The sequence below is a fragment of the Limulus polyphemus genome, unplaced genomic scaffold, assembly GCF_000517525.1.
Source record: "Limulus polyphemus unplaced genomic scaffold, Limulus_polyphemus-2.1.2 Scaffold349, whole genome shotgun sequence".
Taxonomy (NCBI): domain Eukaryota; kingdom Metazoa; phylum Arthropoda; class Merostomata; order Xiphosura; family Limulidae; genus Limulus; species Limulus polyphemus.
Window position 1 is genome coordinate 34,363 of NW_013665959.1, and position 7,271 is coordinate 41,633.

The 7,271-nt window shown below is 35.0% G+C and overlaps 2 non-coding genes across 2 annotated transcripts; one reads left to right on the forward strand and one right to left on the reverse strand.

The window, feature by feature from the left end:
• The first annotated feature begins 2,207 nt into the window (after window positions 1-2,207).
• Trnap-ugg lies at window positions 2,208-2,279 on the forward strand. Its single transcript has one exon. It is a non-coding gene; the product is annotated as a tRNA-Pro (tRNA).
• A 4,650-nt stretch (window positions 2,280-6,929) lies between these two features.
• Window positions 6,930-7,001, reverse strand: Trnap-ugg. Its single transcript has one exon. It is a non-coding gene; the product is annotated as a tRNA-Pro (tRNA).
• Window positions 7,002-7,271: the final 270 nt, after the last annotated feature.

The window sequence follows — 7,271 nt, forward strand, 5'->3', positions numbered from 1 at the left end:
GATCATTTATTTTGCAATGAAAAGTACACAATTTACGAAGGGAAATGTCAATAGCCGTTCCGAGAAATAAATACATGATGGAAGAAAATGAAACTTGTAAAACATCGAGTCAATGTCAGTTTTATTGATAGTCCACTTTAGAGTAGGTTCCTTCTTCTGTCCGTAGTTTTAGCGACATGATGCTTCAGTGAAACCTTAAGTTTTTTTTGTGTCTTGGCATTTGTAGAAGTTTTTTGTACTTTGCCTATTACTAATAATTAAGTTCAGTTATTATTAAATTATAATTACTATTACAGAATTTTAGCAGGTCTCCCCTCTTAGCTACGTTTTTCAAGCAATAATTTACAAAATTACAGATATTTTGATGAATTTTCCTGTGCGTATTTTCATCGTGCTAGAATTGAAATGGCGTTTGCGTCTGCTTCATAGATGTTTGTATGCTTCCATCTAGTGACAAGATATCTAAGCTTCCCTATTAGTAAAAATTTCTGAAAACAGTGCAGGTGTATTTTTTATAATATTTGAAGAAGTAGCTGAAGCTCAATGTTGACAGACAGATGAATTTGTTAGGAGTCTAATATCACCTTACCCGTATACAACAAGATGGCTAGAGAAACTGAAAATAATTATGATACAATAAAAAGTATAATAGTAGAGTTGAACCCAGAAGCTTATCCTAGGAAAGGTTAGGAACCTGTATAGTTCAGAGAAAGTTAATCAAGGAGTGGGGAACTCAATTGCGAAAGTTATTGAATAAGCGGACTGAACGGATATCAGTGCATCGGAAATGCTGAGAAAATCCTGGCTTTTTATTGTAATAAATTTCATCCAAGTTTGTTTGTTTGTAATTATGCACAAAGCTACACAATGGGCTATCTGTGCTTTGCCCACCACGAGTATCGAAACCCGGTTTCTAGCGTTGTAAGTCCGCAGACATACCTCTGTGCCACTGGGGGGTAAATTTCATCCAAACTGGCAACACCGTTATTATTGGGCTAAAAGATAGGAAAACAGCTAGCTCATGCACAATGTTAACTTTAGCTGATGAATATATTATGACATTTACTAACAGATAATAGAAAAGTAGGGAGGTATTGTCCATTATGGTATTGTCCATTATGTCCAATATTATGGTCTAGTTTTCTGAGCAAAACAAATATTAATTTTTTTTTTTTTTTGTCATAAGAGAAACAATTTTGAGTATTACAAATGTTGCTAAAAATAACATAAAACAAATTACGCAGAACTATCGTCCATGCTAATTTTTGTATTAATAATTATAAAAATAAATAAATTATAAACATGTAGATTACTTCCCAGTTTATGTTTTTTGTTGTTGTTTTTATTCGAGAAACAAATACTTAGCTAAGAGTTTAGTCACGGGTAATCAGTTTTCCATTAGGTCTATGCAAATCAATTGTGAATATTTAACTCAATATGAAATAAATTTTGCCTATATTATCTTTTTGATTGTGTTTTTGAGCATATAAACCAATTCATACGGTTAGTTTAATGTATACCCCCCTCCTCGCGGGTTCAAATTCCCATCTAACCAAACATGCTCGCCCTTTCAGTCGTGGGGGAGTTATAAAGTTACGGTCAATCCCACTATTCGTTGGTAAAAGAGTAGTCCAAGAGTTGGCGGTGGGTGGTGATGACTAGCTCCCTTCCCTCTAGTCTTTCACTGCTAAATTAGGACGGCTAGCGCAGATAACCCTCGTGTAGCTTTGCGCAAAATTCAAAACAAACAAACAAATTCTTCCCCTGTAATAAGCGATGATGAGCACAGCATAACAATGTTAATGCAGATACCTACATGGACATTGCCCTGAAAGGGGTTGGAGCAGGTGCGGTTTACCACGACCCTCATTTTGTATCAAAATAAACATTTACCTGCTCCTAAACCACAGTGCTGACAGGAGGAAGAGGTCTTATTGAACCTGACCCTCCCTGGTCTATTTAAGACCAAAATCCCGATAACGAAGCAGACAGACCTCCCCTGTACCTCAGTCGCAAGCTTTCGAGCTTATAACACTAAGAATCCGATTATGAATTCTATCACTTATTGCAGGGAATTTTGCCGAAATTTTCACTACGTTGTTCCTTGGTTTGATTAAAAATTCATCGCAACAAAATATACACAAAAAAAGGAATTTGTGTTGATGGAATATATATATAAATTATAAAATTGTATTATTTCAAATGTTGGCCCGTTGGTCTAGGGGTATGATTCTCGCTTTGGGTGCGAGAGGTCCCGGGTTCAAATCCCGGACGGGCCCGAAGTTTATAATTTTGTCTTTGTTATACTGAAATGCTATACTTTTGTCATTACTATATTTACATATATATATATATAAATTCGTGATAAAATTATGAGAAATAACACTAAATAAAGTTAAAGTAACATTTTTGATATTCCCTTCTGGTGACAACAATTCATTCTTTGTTACAACGATTTCCTTATTAAAACATGATATCTTCTCGTCAACGGCAAGTTTACGAACGTAAAACGCTAAACGCTAGAATCCGGGGTTTGATTACCCCCTGATAGCCCTTTATATAGAGTTGTACTATGACACAAAGTTTTCCTGTAAGAAGATCAGTTGTATGCTTGGAGCTTATATGTTAAATGTCGAGATTCAATTTCCACTACGGAAATTGAATCTCAGATAGTCCATTGCGTTGCTTTGCGCTTAAACACGAACAAAAAAATAATATTTATAAGTTGAAGCTTAATTTCATACTGCTTACCCAGTATTTATTTTCTAGTTAATTCATGTCAAAGTAATACAGATATTTTTTGAATTTACAAATCTTGTCGTTATGTTTGAATAATAAAAACAACAGTAAATTTATTGTCGCTTGTTAGGGAAAAAAATGGCGTTTATATTAATTAACTGAGGATTTATATCTGAAAGAACAACCATTAGGTGCAGCCACTGCACAACGTTTTTCCAAGTTGTAATAAAAATAGATGGCAGAATCAAAGTTAAAGTGAAATTTAGACAAATTTATAAATTAGTTGTATGGGTTGGTATTAAGAAAAATATATTATTTGGTCAGTTGAACATTTATGTGAAATTACTTCAGAAATAAGAGTTATTATCATAAAACATATCACTAATGTTTCCTTTTGGGTAATTTGAAGAAACATAATTCGATCGAAACATTTTACACGTACAAAAACAGCGAAGTTAGAATACAGGGGGTCGCTTATATAAAGCTGTAATACCAAAAAAAGGAGCCAAGATATAAAAGAGGGTAAACCCTGTAAAGACATAACATAAAAGTGGGTAAGCTAAGCAAGAAGAAATTGTGAAATACTGGGTCACTGGAACAAGCAGAAACATGAATATGCAAGGGGCCAGTTTCCCCAATTTCTTTCTTGATTAACTTACCCACTTTTAATTACAATTTACCCTTTTATATAACATTTAGCCTTTTACAAACATATATATATATATATGTACCACGTCTTTATGTGGCTGACCCATTTTGTCTCACTTGGCTGTTTCTGTAAAATATTTTGAATTTTTCCAACCACTCTTAAAGCTAATTATTCTCTGTTGTCCCATCGGTGGGTCAGTGATATGTTTACAGCCGTACAACGCTACAATCCGCTACAATTTAACAATTTTACTGGGATTGATACTGGGAAAAATCAAGAAGACAAACATTAAAAATAGCAACACTTTTTTTTTACTTCTCTTTGAATGTTTATTTTCCTCTTCAACAAAGAGGAAAAGAATTTTACCATTTTTTTGGTGCTTATTTCTTATAATCTAACACAGATATGTAACTGCCGTTTTTAATTTCGAATTCCCGTTACACCAAACATGCTCGCCCTTTCAGCCGTAGGGGCGTTATAATGTGTATGATCAATCCCACTATTCGTTGGTAAAAGAGTAGCACAACAGTTGGCGGTGGGTAGTGATGACTAGCTGCCTTCCCTCTAGTCTTACACTGCTAAATTAGAGACGGCTAGCGCAAATAGCCCTAGCGTAGCTTTGCGCGAAATCCAAAACAAGCAAACTATTTTTAATGTGATTTACGAATGTTTAGATTTGTTCAGAAACATAAAAATAGGGACGTTTCAGTATTTCGAACAGCTGTGACAATGCCTCATATTTGGACAAAGTTAAGTCCTGAGTCACGGTAATGTTACTCCTTTTTGTATAGGAAGCGCATTAGTAAACGTCTAAACAGTGATTAGTAAGCATAATGATATTTCGTGTGGAAAAACATTTTATATATTTCGACAGAACCTTGCCTGGTCTATCTTCTTCGGGTATGACACAAAACTAAACATGCAAGGTTTATATACAAAGACAAAAACGCGTGGAGATGAATAAAAGGAATGTTGTCATGTAGGAGCATTCAGATTTTACAAGCAAGGCTTATAACTTAAGGAAATTGTCAGGGAAAGAAGTACTAAGAAAACAAACCAGCTAAATATGCTAATATTACCAAGGCCACTGTCACGGCTTTAGAGTGAAATCAATTGATTTTATCATTTCTAAACAATAACGTTTTGTTTTGTTGTTATTTTGGAGAGAAATTTTGTCCCAAGGTATCCTACGACCAGATTCGAATTTATGATATGTTAGGGTAATTTTTTCAAATTCACTTCTATATGCATATACCCTTGGTGTTCTCTGCGTCTGATTTCAAAAGAACGAGAGGATTTTCCAATGTACTTTTTAACACATTCACATGAGATACCGTATACACATTGTTTTTGTTCTATCCGTAGTACTTGTTTCAAGTTAACTAATAAGAAACAAACACAGATTGGACTCTAACAGCAAATATCAATATCGGTAAATTTTCTCTGCCCATTACAGAACTAACGTTCTGACCAATCTTGTTACATTATCGTCATGTGAGTCTTGCACCCTCTGTAGCGCATTATTTTCCTTGTTGGGATTTCCTCCAGCCAGTTTAGCTCCCTGTCTGTGGTGGGAACCAAAAAATAAGCCATTATTGTCTCTCGTGCAGCCTTTCTAATATGACTATAGAGCACATACACACACACACACACATAAAAAAACAATAACATTAAAGCTGTTTTCTCCGTGTCAGTTGTCTTGCTTATATATTTTTTTCTTTTGACATTGAGTCCATAAATTACATAGCTATCATACACTGCCCATTCATTGAACCACCAGGGAATGAAGATCAATCAATCAATTTAGACCTCAAGTTTTAGGTTCTCTTCGTGATGCCCCCTTCATCGCCCCTTTCAACTATTGACGATTACTGAAATATAATGTAAGCTATGAATTGAGACTTCAATCAGGTGTAATGTTTCTCGAGAATTTATTGACAAATAAAAGCAAAAAAAACTGAACACGAGTAAGATACCAAAGATACAATTCTCCTTCTGAATCATAATTCTGTAGCAAAAAATTGACAACTGTCCTACTAAATCACAATCTTACGAGTAACAGCGCTTGCATAACCTGGTGGTTAGAGTGCTAAACTCGCAATCTGCGGGTCGCAGGTTCGAACCCCTCGCCACCGAACATGCTCACTCTTTCAGCAGCGGGTGCAATACAATGTGACGGTCAATCATACTTTTTTTTGCTAAAGAGTATCCAAACAGTTGGTGGTGGGCGGTGTTGACTAGCTACCTTCCCTCTAGTCTATCACTTCATAATTAGGGAGAGTAGGAGCAGATATTCCTCGAGTAGCTTTGCGCGAAACCCAACAAACAAACAAACTGACCACTGTCCTACCAACTCAAAATACTTCGAGTTAGAGGTGAAATATAATGAACAGATTATATATTTACACTATAAGAAGAACGCCTTAAGCAGCATCAAACTTTTACCAACATTTTACTGTGATATAAATAAAACCCTATTGGTGAGCACTAGAAGCTTCTTATAATTTTACTATGAAATAAGTATATTGCTGAGCGCCAAAAATTTATCATCATTCTACTATATTATAGGTCTGTTGGTGAGCCTCAAAATCAAATCAAGTCTGTACTGACTCATAATTCATTGGTAAGCACGGGAAAAATCATCTCTTTACTAAATCACAAATCAGTTAAAGATTATCAAAGCCCGATTATTCTATTTACTACATTATAAAAAATAATAAAACACCGAAACATAGGTGAAATAATTATGAAGAAAAAGTATAAATAAAAAAAACGAAGGGCTTGTTGTTAAACTTCCTTCTCGATACTAATGTTTCTACAGTAACAGACAACTTTTTGTATAAACGTATCTATGGGTATAAACGGAATGTCCTCTATTCCATTCCTGCAACTATCGTGTACCATTCTCGAGGCTGACCTTTAAACCTTAGCAACGAGATGGCGCCAATCAACGCCCCCTCGCACCCCCTTCTACTTTTTTTTTCTGCCTGCCTCATTATTGGACTGTTTTCGCCCTATCGAGTGTTGTGGAGTCTATAAGGTATGTTGCATGTCTTATTAAAAAGCAATTTTTCTGAAACTAGAATACAAAAAACTTTAAACTTTGAAAACATTAAAAAATTTACTCCTCACACTTATATTATTATAATAAATGTTTAATGACAGTAAGTTACATAACTTTTGGAAAGTTCGAAGATTTATCTCTAAGGCGAGTGTTATTTATTCGATCTTCTGGAAATGTGTGGTGTATGAAAACAATTTCGACAATTCAAGAGCCATCAGTGGGTCAACAGTAAGTTTACGCTAAAATCCGATGTTAGATTCCCTGTGTTATGTAGCTTTGCGCTGGAAAAAAAACAAAAAAACACCACCACAAACAATTCGAGATAAACAAAAATAACAACTATAAATGGCCCAAAACAATTGATGGATATGAAACATATTTCCTTAATTAAACACAAAGCGGATTCTAGCGTTGTAAGTCCGCAGACATACCGCTGTACCACTGGGGGACAAATAATTCCTTAAAATGATTACTTTCGGGCCCGTCCGGGATTTGAACCCGGGACCTCTCGCACCCAAAGCGAGAATCATACCCCTAGACCAACGGGCCAACATTTTAGTATGATTGAAATTAGACTGATAAGACATTAGTTGATCTGCATGGGAAGTTTCACCAAGATTCTCTACAAAATATTCGTATTTCAACGTACGTTTTCAGGAAATAAAATGTTTTTTTTTTTTCTTTTTCTGTAAACAAGAAGATTATTGTAGTCTTGTTCTAAATGATTTGAAGGATTGTCCAGGAAGGAAGAACGTCAATTCATATGAATGAAATTCTATATATAAAAACCCGTACAAAAACGACAATAATACACTGTCT